This window comes from Aythya ferina (genome assembly GCF_964211825.1).
Source record: "Aythya ferina genome assembly, chromosome: 5".
Classification (NCBI taxonomy): Eukaryota; Metazoa; Chordata; class Aves; order Anseriformes; family Anatidae; genus Aythya; species Aythya ferina.
Window position 1 is genome coordinate 64,346,233 of NC_140301.1, and position 12,951 is coordinate 64,359,183.

At 49.3% G+C, this 12,951-nt stretch overlaps 2 long non-coding RNA genes across 2 annotated transcripts; both read left to right on the plus strand.

Annotated features, from left to right (window-relative positions):
* The first annotated feature begins 2,016 nt into the window (after positions 1–2,016).
* Positions 2,017–3,620, plus strand: LOC311437447. Its single transcript, XR_014693475.1, has 2 exons — positions 2,017–2,196; positions 2,875–3,620. It is a non-coding gene; the product is annotated as an uncharacterized lncRNA (long non-coding RNA).
* A 3,390-nt stretch (positions 3,621–7,010) lies between these two features.
* LOC311437445 lies at positions 7,011–11,424 on the plus strand. Its single transcript, XR_014693473.1, has 4 exons — positions 7,011–7,268; positions 8,681–8,866; positions 9,332–9,557; positions 10,299–11,424. It is a non-coding gene; the product is annotated as an uncharacterized lncRNA (long non-coding RNA).
* Positions 11,425–12,951: the final 1,527 nt, after the last annotated feature.

The following is a 12,951-nucleotide window of genomic DNA, read 5'->3' on the forward strand; positions in this document are numbered from 1 at the left end:
GGACTTACCTTGACACACAGCAGTCAATGTGTATATATTTTAGTTACATAATTTCTGGCAGAATTATGCACTGTTAAAAACCTGCTTTGACCACATTATTTTCCTTCTGATGGGCGTTATGATATTGATCTTCACCCTGAGCTGAAGCTGCTCTTCGCTCAGCCATGAGGCTGGCTGCTCCTGTGATGGGGCAGGGGGGCCAGTGGTGCTCAGCGGGCACCCCGTGCTCCTGCCCCTGCCGTGCTGCAGGCCTGCTTGCCCCGCACTGCTTGTGCAGTGCCTGGGGGACGTGTCTGGGACTGGGCTCATCCCGACCCACTCATCCCTGCTGGTGCTCCCAGGGTGCCGACAAGCAGGGCCCCTGCCCCCAGGCAGCTTGTGGGTGCTGCGCTTGCAACCAGACCTGCCCCAGTCTGTGTACGGTCATAAACTGCTTGTATTTAAGCTCACTGACATGGTTTTGCCATTTGTAAGCGGTGTTTCCAAACTAGCTCCTAAGGCATGGACTGCCACCTCACCACGGCTCTCCCTCATTGTGTGGGAAGGAGATGGGGCCCTGGGGGTGCACAGGGAGTGCCTGCCGGGACTCCCCTGGGGGCACTCAGATGCTGTGTAGGTGAAATGCAGAGCCTGCTTTTCTGGCGAGCCTTCAAGCAGCTGTTAGCTTTAACGGGGCTGAAACCTGCTGCTGTTTGGGGCCGTCTCTCCCTGCCGCAGGGGCAGTGAGCAGTGGGGAGCCGGGCTGCTGGCTCCTGCTGCGGCGGGCAGGTAAGCTCAGGGCCGGGAGGAATCACACTGAGCTCATTAATCACTGCTCTGAGTGGTGAACCTGGTTCTGATGTGCTCAGTCCTGCTGCTGTTTAGGAATACAAATCATGATGGCTAGCAGTTTCCATCTGCTAAACCCCGGGTGGACACGAACAAATCCATCCTCACGGCATGTCCTGAGCAGTGTCCGGAGCACCCCTGGGTGCTGGTGAGGTGGTGGCAGCCACACTCCCCTTCCCGTTAGGAAACCAGCCCTGGTCTCTAAATTAACTGCAGGTGGCAGGAGTGTGACAAACTCGGTTTTAGGGTGAGTTTCTGATTGCTTTGTGTGGCCAAGGAGGCAGATATTGCTGAAGCAGTTGTGCACGGAAATGCCAGATGCAATGTTTCACCTCAAACCATGAGGACTACAGGGGCAGCAGTGCTTGGCCTCTAAAGATGTGCTGCTTTTCCCCTCGATACTGCCAAATATGTGATGTGATGTGCTGTCTGCCTGTGCCAGGATGCCTGTCTGACTGCCCAGCACACAGCATGAGGCACCTGCGGGGTGCTGAGACCCCCAGTCCCCATTGCCCCTTTGGCTGGGCACCGAGCAGGACACAGGGGGAGAATCACCACCCGCAGCCCCCATGCCTGAAGGAGTCCTCCCAGCACAGGGGCACAGCAGCTCCTGTGTGAGAGGCACTTGGGTGTTGATGAAAAACATCTCCTATTATCTCACGTTGCTCATTTTAAGGTAGATGTTGCCTTACGCTAGCACGTCGTGTTTAATGTGTGACAGGTGTTGCAAGTTGTGTGACAGATGCATTTTGCAATAGGGTTGATTCCTACACGCTCACAAAACCATTAATCCATCATCGCTACAAGGGAGCTGAGATATGCTCTCCTTTCTCTGTGCTCAGAGGATCAGAGGATGCTGATTTACTTATTTTTGGCCTTTTTCCAACTGCTTTAAATCCCTGTGGTATGAAGAGAAAATCTACTTCATTCTCTTCCTAGTTGTGCAGCATGTTCGGAAGGCAATGGCACGCAGGGGTCTCATTTCCCAGGGCTGAGACCATCACACATGAGTGTCCCTGTCCTGGTGGCTCTTCGGTAGTTTGGAAAGCTTTCTGTCCCAAGGACCAGCAAAGCCCTTGGGCCAGGAACCCATGGAGATGGGTGAGTGCCTGATCATAGGCAGAAACACCTCTTCTATGTCAGTCCTAGGCTGTATTTTTATCCACTTTATAGAAACCACAAGTTTTGTTGAGCTGTCTGGTGACCAGAGGCTGATCTCAGCAGCTGGGCTCCTGCCTTGGCTCCTGGCCCTCCCGCGAGGTGCCCTTGGTGAAGCCATGCTGGCTGTCTCGGATCACCTCCTTGTCCTGCATGTGCCTTGACATTGCTTCCAGGAGGATCTGTTCCATGACCCTCCCAGGCACAGAGGTGAGGCTCACTGGTCTGTAGCTCCTGGGTCCTCCTTTCCACACTTTTTAAATGTGGGAGTGATGTTTACCTTTTTCCAGTCACAGGGACTTCCCCTGACTGCCAGGACTCTTCAGGTAGGATGGAGAGAGGCTTGGCAGCTCCATCAGCCCCCTCAGGACTGCAGCATTCATGTCATTGGGCCCCACAGACTTGTACCTGTTCGGTTTCATCAGGAGGTCCCGAACCTGCTCCTCACTTACAGTGGGAAGGGCTCTGCCCCCCGAGCCCCTACCTGGAGGTTTGGGGACCTGAGAGACGTGGCAAGCCTGACAGGCAGTGAAGAACTTGTTGAGTACCTCAGCCCTCTCCGTGTCTGTTTTATTTACTGCCCTGCTCTTCACCCTCTCGGTACAGCAGGCACAAGGACCAGCACCTCCAGTCCCCAGTGCCTCCCTCCTGGACCTCCCGGCACGGGGGCAGCCTTGGTGCTGGGTCCCTTTTCCTGGGGCTGGCAGTGGGGGCTTTCAGCCTGGGGCAGCTTCTTTTCTATGATAGTATTTTTTTTTTTCTCTCTGTGATTTGGTGTGGGTTTTATTCAAGGCTTGCTTCAGTAATATGTTTACAGATTACTATTTTAAAGACTCTCAGCTTGGCTCCTTGTACTTATTTTGTTTTATACACACATGTATTCCACAGATAACACAGAGGAATTCAGCTCGTTTCATTAAAAGTGAAGGGAAGGAGCCTCGGAGAGGCACAATCTGCACTCAGAAGTAATGAACTTGCTGCGAGCGAGGACAGCTTGTTCTCTCCCCAGTTATTTACTTACTTGCTTGTTTGCACGACGGCAGATGGATATCGGTGTGCGCTGGGCTTGCTTTGCAGTGGAGGTGCAGAAGCTAAACCACTGCTAAACTATCTGAAACCAGTTCAAATGAAGAACTTCTCCCCTGATAAGAGGCTAAAAGTATGGCTTAATTAGATGAGCAAAGTAGGAACCGGAGGAGGACGTGACTGCCTCAGAGAAATGCACTGAGGGCTAAACCCCAGGGAGAGAAAAGCAATATTTAACCTAAAGGACAGTGCTGGCACAAGGACAAGTGGATTTAAAATTTCCATGAATAAGTTTAGGCTGGAAAGCAGAAGAAAGTTTCTGCCATTCAGAAGAATAAATTATAGAATAGTTCCCTATAGAAGAAGAGGAAAAAAAAAGTGTTTTCTTTAAGATAAATTTTATTTCTTTATGAAAATTAGCATGCGGTATGATCCCATGGAAATATTAAATGTTCTAGATAAGTCTTTGCACAGGAGATTGACCAAGTATTTGCTATCAAGGATTGGGGGTCCCAAGGAAAGATAACACATCACAATTACCCCATGCACTCTAGGTTAACAACATTTTCCCAATATGTTATTTTAGCATGAAATTATTTTCAAAAGTATCTTGGAGTACAGCTGAAGTATGTTCAGTACTCTTTCTCCTATCTGTGCTTACTTTCATCTACATGTACTTTATTCTTTGATTAATAAATATACTTTGCTATCCATACACTGTGAAAGTGCCCTATGAAAAGGACTGAATATTTAACTGAAGTTTAAACTTGTCATTCAATGATCTGATAAAAAATGTCATAAGTTATTCAAATTCCAAATTAAATCCCTGAGCAAATATTTCAAAAGTTGCTGATTTGTCGGTGTGTACTGCTTTATTTGTAGGAAATTTTCAATAACTAAATCACAGTGCTTCTCCAAAAAATACTAAATCAAGATTTTCCATCGACAAGTTGATAAGGATGGTCTGATGTCCTGAGTATTGAGTTATTTCCCAGTGTTCTATTTTTGTTGGTCTGAAATTGTCTCTACCTACCCGCTAAAAAGCCATTTTTATTGTGATGGGATTTTATGTTCATATAATTTTGCAGGTTATTTACTGTGAATGAGAAAAGAATGGGTTTTAAAGAGATGTGATGGATAAATGATGCCTACCTCTCCAGCTTGCTATTTTTCTTTTAGTTCTAAGTAATATATTCATTCCTTCTTAGAAGGCAAAGAAAATTATACAGCAAGAGACAAACCCCAAGAGCACCTCTCTGGGAACCCCTCCGTGCAGCAGCAGCTACAGGCAGGAGGAACACCGGGGCTTCTGCACTCATGCCCTGTCCACGCTCATGCCTGCTGCTTGCAATTTCACAGTGGTAAAATATTTGCTTTCCAGCTTAGAGGAAAGGAACGGAGATCCACTGCTGTTAACTGCAGAAGTTAAATACGGATCTCCTTTTAAGTCAGAGCCAAGCTTTAAAATGCTGCAGAAGCCCAGTAAATGGTGGTGGATTGGCTTTTCTGACCCACCGCTCACCAGCTCCTTTTATCTGCTCAGGCTCACACGTCCTAGATCAAGGAGGCAATTTCCTTTACAACAGCCTGGGATGCACAAGCCTCAATACACCAGCAGTCATCTTAGTTTTCAGGATCAGTGGACTACAAAGAGAAAAGAAAGAGAACAATTTAATAACATTTCTTTTCCATAGGCGGCTAAGCCTGGGCACGCAGCCTCTCCCTCTGCTTTCTTTCCTTAGCAAGCACTGCTTATCCCACCAGATGCAGGGAAGCTTCTGAGCTAAAACTAAGTCCAAATAGGAAAGAAGTGAGAGAAAGTCTAAAAAGAGAAAACCCCTTTTCAGCCCCTCTAAAATTCTTACAAAATGTGTTCAAAGCAATCCACTGTCACCTAGGTTGCTGTATTGTTAGGAGGCTGCATGCCACCCCGGAGTCCCTCTTATTTCTAGTCTGTATGTTACAGAGTTAAAAAGGCTCTCTGTGATAAAAAAAGGGAGTGTGAAAAAGACAGCTTTCAGGCTTTAAAAAACTTGTTTTCTATTCAGCTTGCTATGGCACTGAACAGTTCTGTAGGTTTTTTTTTTCCCCTCCTTTTTTTGCTGTGGCAGCAGAACCCACCTTGTCGGTACTTTTTCTCTCTGGGAGTTAATATTCCAGTGCTGCAGCTCCCTGCAGCAGGCAAGCCTCATGCATTCCCCATGCCCTGTGGAAGGACGTATCCAGGTGGGGAAGCCACGTGCCGCCGGTCAGCCGTTGCCCCCAGCCCGTGCTGTCAGCTTTCCGCCCCACGTTTCCCTGCTGTGTCCTGCCAGGTGCTGGCGGCAGGCACATCTGCAGAGCACATCTGCAGAGCACAGCTGGAGCTGCCCGTCCCCAGGGCTCGCAGCTGAGCCGCTCGTGCAGGCTCTCGTGAGCCTGCTGCCACTGCACGGCTGCGCCCTGGGTGCTGCAGCTGCAGCTGGGCCCGGGGGAGCACCCCCACATCACTGCTGCCGGGCATGCAGGATGGCAAGTGCTGAGCAAAGCTCTGGTGGTGTCCCAGCGGTGTTATTCTTATTGTGCCTGACATTTATGCACTTTTCCTCTTTTGATGTTGCTTCTGTACATGAAATGCTGCTTTGGGCAACATGAGAGCTTAAGGAAACCTCGTCGGCCTTCCACAGAAGTGGATTGAGAGCACCAGTTTGTGCCTCTTCTCAGTACAGGAGATGCTTGAACAGATATTTATTTTCCTCTCTCATCAAATAACTTGTGTTTTCCCGGTGTTTGCAGAGGGGTGGTTTAGGAGGGGGACATGGTGAGGACCGCAGCCGCCTGGTTGCAGGCTCCAGCGGTGGCGTGGCGCTGCCGTGTGCCGCCGCTGCTGAGCTGCCCCGTGACTCCCACCGACCCTTCCCAACGTGCAGAAACCCTCCAGTTCTCAATTGCCTCAGCAAAGTACAAATCAAAGTAATCAAGACAGCAGTAAATAGAAAATTGATTTCAGATTTGCCTGCTTTGGGGCTGCTGGGCTTCACTTCCCACAGGTGGGAGCAGGAGCCCCTGAGGGCTGGATGGCACGGGACAGCGGGGGAGGCAGGACCCCGGCCACCTCCCAGCCAGGCTGCTGGGAGAGGGCAGCCACCCCCCAAAACAGCGACGTGAAGGGAAATTCGGTGACTTGATGCTTCGAGTAGCAGTATTTCTCACAGCAAATAGCCCCAAAGCTGTTCCAGCAGCGTTGTGCCTGCAGAGTGACGGGGTAGAGCACAGCCCCTCCGGTGCCCGTGGTCACGACGTCTGCCCAGCACGGGGATGGGCGCAGGGCCGAGAGCCAAGAGTGAGCCCGTCCCTTGCAGGCTGCCACCCCCAGCGCCGTGCTGCACCTTGTGCTGTGCACTGCTTTCCTAAGGACCTGCCCAGCAGACTGAGCACAACGAGAAGTGTTTTAAACAACGCACTGCACTGCTCATAGCGTGTGGCATGAACAATGGCCTAGGTGCTGAGTAGATGCAGGCAGTTAAGGGAGAGACATATTTTCGTTTTAATATGCACTCTTCTGAAGGTGAGTTAATAGAGGCTTTTTGTAATGACCTAAATAAAACCTCGATTTCTCATGCCTGTAAGCACTCTGTATTCTTTCTAATTCATTCAGGTTTGTTACGGGGAAATCAGCCGAAGCACGCACCAGACACTTTGCAATGCATTCTCCTGTAATTTCCCCGCAAACAGGGAGATGCTTGTACAGTGTGAAACGCAGCAAACTGCAATGGCAGTAACGGCTTGATAAGAATTTCCTAAGTATTCTCTGCCTTATCTCTGCTATTAGCTAATTTCAGACTGGGCGGTTGCCATGGCGATGTGGAAGCAGGCGGCAGGATCGATGCTGGCTGGGACGCTGACGGGGGGAGGACAGAGCAGGGGGGCACGGGGCTCCTCTGCCCACTGCCAGCCCACGGCCACACGCACACAGCGGCCGGGTTTGTGCCCCTCTAACAGAGGCTGGGTGCCTCCTGCCCCCGGTCCAGCTGGGGCTGCGGGGATGGATGCAGAGCATCCCCGGCACTGCTTCGTGCCTCCCAGCTGCCTGGCAGAGGCCTCGTGCTCCGTGGCAGAAACCCGACAGCCTACAGCTGCACGTCTTTTAATTGCTCCTTGAGTAAACGCCTGGAGCCCGGGGGCTCGCTCCCAATAAGTCCAGATTTTCTCCATTTAGTGAATCTCATCCCAGTGGTCTCTTCTAAAGCTCACGATTTCCACCCGTGGAGCCACAGGTAAGTGCATCTGTTGTCTTAATGAAAGTACAAACCACAGAAACGATCCCTTCTGGATGAAGAAGAGCCTCTGAGCAGCAGAGCATGCTCTGCTGGCGGAAATATCTAGAATATTGTTTGTAACAGGCAAAGAAATAGAAAGAAGTGAGGAAGAGACAGCACAGCAAACAGTAAATTTGCAGTGTGGAGGGCAGGCTGGCTGAGCCCTGGCAGAGCCTGCGGGCTTATCTCACCCAGGGATGCAGTCCGAAAGCCTCTCCGAGAGCTCACAGGAAGGAGATGGCTTTATTTTGTGTGAGGGAGGCTGCGGTCTGCAGGAGGTGCTGCTGGTGTTGGTCTGCCAGGGATTCAGTAACAAGCTGTCTTCATCAAGTGCAAATGTCTGCCAGGTCACAGGAGAAGTTTTCTTCCAGCATAATAAAATAGAAATTTTTCTAGGTACTGAAGATGAGCTAAGCTTCTCGCTTTGAGAGCCAACAAGAAGTGTTGGCTTTGACCTGGGAAACATCCTGTGAGTCTCTACTGACGTATTCCCAGTTCTAACAGGCAGGAAAGCTGCATCCTGGAGAGGATGTCCAGTTCGATAGAGCCGAGAAATAACCTCGTCCTTGTCCCAAGTACCTACATGAGTGTGGGAGCGCTAACAGCACAGAGTGTTTCCACCGAGCAGATAAGTGTCTAATGAGATCTGGTGCCTGAAGCTGAAATGAGACAAACTGAGCTCAGAAACAAGAAATCACTGCAGGTCATGAAGTACTGGGACATCTTAACAAGAGCTGAAATGGATTGTCCAGCACTGGAAATGAATAAAATCAAGATTGGATGCTTTCTCAAAAGCTACATGAGAATTAATTGAGGGGAGCTGTATGGTTTGAGTTATTTGTGTTCCTCTGGGCACTGTAAGTCGGGCATTTTTACCCCACTACAAAATAGCCTGCACGAGCTCCAGAGATCCAGGGAGAGCCTCTGGTGCTGGGTCAGGGTGAGGGAGGAGGTGCAAACAGTGGGATAGGGACTGGGGGGCTGGACGTGCTCTGCTGGGTGCCTCAGTGCTCCTGCGTGAGCAGGATGTGGTGGGGGACAGGGGGCGGCCAGGGCAGTGATGTGAGCAGGCGGAGGGGCAGTGGTGGTGCTGAGCAGCCCCAGGAGGGGTGCAGATGGGGCAGAGGAGGCAGTGAGGAGTGTCAGGAATCATCTCCACTGCTCTGCTGTGTCCTGGGTCAAGGAGAGCAGTTTCTTATGCACTGATATGGCTCAAAGAAAGATGCGGGAGAAAGGAAAGAAAGGATGGAAAAGGCAGGCTAGGAGGCGTGAAATCCCGTGGTGCCTGGGCACCTAGCTGGGGCTGTGGCATCCTCAGCATCTCCCCCATCACTTTTCTAGTGAAAAAGTGTGCTTTTTCTCATTATCAGTGCAGCATGAAATGATGCAATGAAGCAGGGCTGGATGTTCAGGTGGAAAGAGCACACCTTGCTCCTGTGCCCGCTGCAGGCACCGTGGGAGAGGGGCAGGGCTCAGAGCTGGCTCCTGAGCAGCACCCAGATGTCATTACCTACAATTATCACGGCAGCTTTTCACAGAATCAAAGGCTTCTCCTGGTAAGTACATTGCTGTTGATTTGGTGTCATTAGGCTGCGTTTCAGATGAACTCATTTTAAAGCAGCCCAGGAAGGTTTTGATATTCCTCCTGAGGAGGCACCGAGGTAGTGAAGGGGCTTGCTGACTCAGCTAATTTCTGCTCTCTGCTTTAATCCAGCACACAGATAAATTATAGAAGGCCTTTGAAATATCTCTCGTCCCTGCTAATTGATATGCCTCTCAGATGGCTCTGTGCTTGAGTTTAGCTAACAAGCTGCTACAACCAAGCTCCCTCGCACTAAGGCAGGTACCCTGCCCGGCAGATGCTGAGGGGAGCACGGCCGATGGGCACAGGGATGGGACCGCAGCCGAGGCTCTGCTGGGCTGGGGCTGCAGCACCTCGGGGCAGCATCCACTCCAAAACCATCGGCTCAAAAGTGTATTTTTTTGTCCCCCCTAAAATATTTCTGCAATTGTTTAAAAAGGGAGCTGGAAGACTGGGTGGAACATCATGGCTGAAGTGTCCGTCCTCCCCCACAGCATCCCTGGGACGTGTGGGTCCTGCCCTCCCTTGGGGCTGGGGCTCAGAGCAAAGCCTGTCCCCACCACTCCTGCCCGACTGCTTCCAGCGAGACGTTGCTTCTTCCAACTGGACATTTTTGCATCGCTTGAGAGCACCAGGAGATTACAGAATGTCCTTTCCTCTTCAAGGTTTTTTAATTAACATTTCTATTATCGAGCTTAATTAGAACATCTCTGGCTTCCATCTGCTTTTCTCTGTTACAGCCTGCTGAAGACACTTTGGTATGACATGATGCATCATATCATGAGGAATAATAAATGAACATCATTGTGCTCAGATTACACAGCTTGAGCTGAAAGATCAGGCCGTGAGGTCGAGAGGTGACCACTCATTCTTTTAGCTCCTGGCTTATTTCTGGGTTAGAGTAAAGCTGTGATTGTTTCTGATACTGAAATTATGTGTGCTGTGAGTATTGAGCCAACCAGGCACTGTGAGGAGAGATGTGAGAGGCGCTCAGTTGTCCTCTCACTGCTTGTCTGGACTTCAGACGTGCATGAATCTCATTGATTTCTGAATGTTTTTGCTAGCAACATCTATGGGTTGCATTTACACTGGGAAATCTGGTGTTTTCCTCTGCAGCAGCATGGTCTGCTGGTGCAGGAATTTATATTTATGTTCTTGTAAAATGTGATGGTTAGAAAATGTAGCCTTCCTTTGCTGGAGGTGGATTTCTGTGTTTGTTTACAGCACGTGAGTGTGCCTGTATGTAAGTACTGACTCTAATGGCCCCTAAGTAAGCATTTCCTAATTCCTTGCAGCTTGCTGCCAGGGCCCATTATTTGATACATTGGGTTTAATTGATGATCTCTCACACAAAGTGTTTTTTCTCCCTTGCAAGCCATAAGTTGCGTATCTCTGTTCACTTGCAGAATCTCTCAGCCAAGACAAATGACCCGAGGCGAGGAGGGCAGGCTGTGGTTTTACTGTCTGATGACTCCTGGCCTGGAGGGGGAATTGGGGCACCGCCGCTCCCCTTGGTGACACCGGGGACATCCCCCTGGGACATCAAGCTGACCATGGCTGGCATGGCAGCTACACAAACCACCGCTTCTCCTGCTCTGAATATTGTGCTGTCAAACATCTACTTGTTGAGATTGTCTCCCGATAATTCCTTTCATGTGTATCTTCAGCAGTTGTGTATCTTTTGCATAATTTGTTATAGCAGTAGCAATAATCTATATGGGTAAGGAGTTCTCCTATCATTAGGAATCATCCTGCAAGGCAAATGAAACGACACCCCACGGAGGTGAGCTGAAACCCAAGCTCCAGATGAAGGACTTACCGTGGGCTGCCGGAATGAACCAAACCCACGCTTCCTGGGCACGAGGGAGAGCTAGGGTTGGGGTCTGGGTTTCACCTCTCCAGCTGTAATTCACACCAGGATTTCTGAGCCCAACACTGCACTGCCCGCCGCTGGGTGCATGCGTCCTCTCCCGTGGTACGTGGAGCTGGGCAAGAGGAGAGGAGGATTTTGGTTGCGAGGTCTTTGCCTCTGCAAAACCACTTGTGTGACAACGAGGCAAAGGGCAGGGCTGGGCAGTCAAGCCGCCCAGTAGCTCGGGAGGAGTGGGTGGGAGGCTGGTGCTCTGCTCTGCGCTGTGCTCCACACACGTGTTCCAGCCCTCTGCCTGCACTCTGGCACCAGAAGAAAGCTAGGGAGGTATTTCTGTTCTCTTTGGCAGAAATTAATGTGCTTAGCAGCGACATCGAGTATTCCGTACAGCAAGACAAGGGAAGCACCTTTACACAAGATAAAGCTGTAGCAATAGATGACAAAGATAAGCACAGTGCAGAAGATATTTCTTATTAAGCAGTTGGCCCGCATGATTTGTTTCCTGCATTAGTGATGACGCATGGCTCCTATTCACATTAATAGGCAACCATAAAGTATTTTTGTCAGCTGAGTTTTACCCGGAGTTAAATAAAATATTATAGTTTATGACAGATTTAATAACAGGCTTCAACTTTACAGCATCCTGTTGCTCTTCCATAGCAGACTGAACATATGCTTTTTTTAAAACGCCTCTAACATATTGCATAAGCAATCACATTGTTGTGATAGCGTGACTTTTTAGCTTGATTACACTACAAGATGAGCTTTTAAGCTTTTATGAGAACGCCATAAAAGTCAGCGGCGAGATGAAACGCCGAAACAGAAAGCGAATGCCGGTCCTTGCTGAACGTTACCGGGGACCAGCTGCGTGCTGCTAAGCTCACCACGGCCGTGTTGGATGCGGGGCATGTGGCCTGGCGTGGAGCATCGCTGCCGTGCTGCTGGTGGGAGCAGGGGCTCGGCGGGGAGCTGCACGGTGCTCGCACCACGGGGTCACGCTGCTGGCAGGCCGGCTTTCACTCGGCCTCTCACAGGGCTTGGTAGGAAAGAAAAATTACAGCCCCTGGATGAGGCTGCCAGGGGAGCGGGGATAAATTAGCCAGCATTCGCTTCTGGACTTGAATCTGTAAGGTGAACGAATATCCTTCAGTTCTGTGTTTTAACTGCCTACAAAGGGCTCAATGTGTCATCTTCTAAGGAGCGAGCCCCGCGCAGGCCACAGGTGTGAGCCCTGTGCCGCAGGGGCACAGCTCTCCCCTGGGAGCTCTCGGGGCAAGGCGCTGTCCCCAGGTGGCATTACAGTGTCAGGATTTCCCTAACGATGTCTGTAGCTGCACGAAGGACTCAGGACATAATTAAAGCACAGATAAATAGCGTGCGAGGAGAGAAACATTGCCATGTGCTGTTTGCTGTGCCGTTGTTTTCCCAAATTTCAGAAACGTGCCCTACAGACTGTTTTGATGGAAGCCCCGAACTGCTCTTTCCCTCTGTGCCAGGGCCAACATTGTTCTGCCTTTTCACTTCTCAGAAGCCTTCAAATATGTCAAAATCACATTGATGAATTGCTGCAAAATTTTGAAGCCCAGCAAAAATTGCAGTTAACACACTTCCTATTAATGTTTCCTACCCTCGCATTTCAAGTGGAACATTAAAGTTTATGGAGTTCAGAAACAAACTGTTTAATTGCTGGACACAGGATATATTTTGATCTCTTTCAAGAAAAGAAAATGAGTGAAAGCTCTGCTTCATTTGCAATTGAAATTAATAAGATCAAAGCAAAAAATGGCATATTTAAGCAGCATTAATTCAAAGGAACATTGCTAACAGCTTCTGCTCCCTCCATTTAGAATATTCCTTTCAAAATATTTAAGGAGCATTAAGCATTTTATTTTTTCACATTCCCTCTTCTGATATTATTTATTGGTATTGTATGACTCTGATTCCAGGATCCTGAGACACAGGAAATCATGCAATAGTAACAAACAGCAATGGCTAAAATAAAAGAGGTTGATGGTTGGATGATAAGGTAAAAAAAGAAGAAGAAGAAAAAAAAAAGTTAAGTCTTGAAAAATAAAGGAAAGATCCTAATCCTTCCTAATGAGCTGGAATCACAACAGAAATTATCTAAAATGCACTAAAAAAATGAAACTAACCAAAGATATGACACTAAATATTACAGCAGTAATATA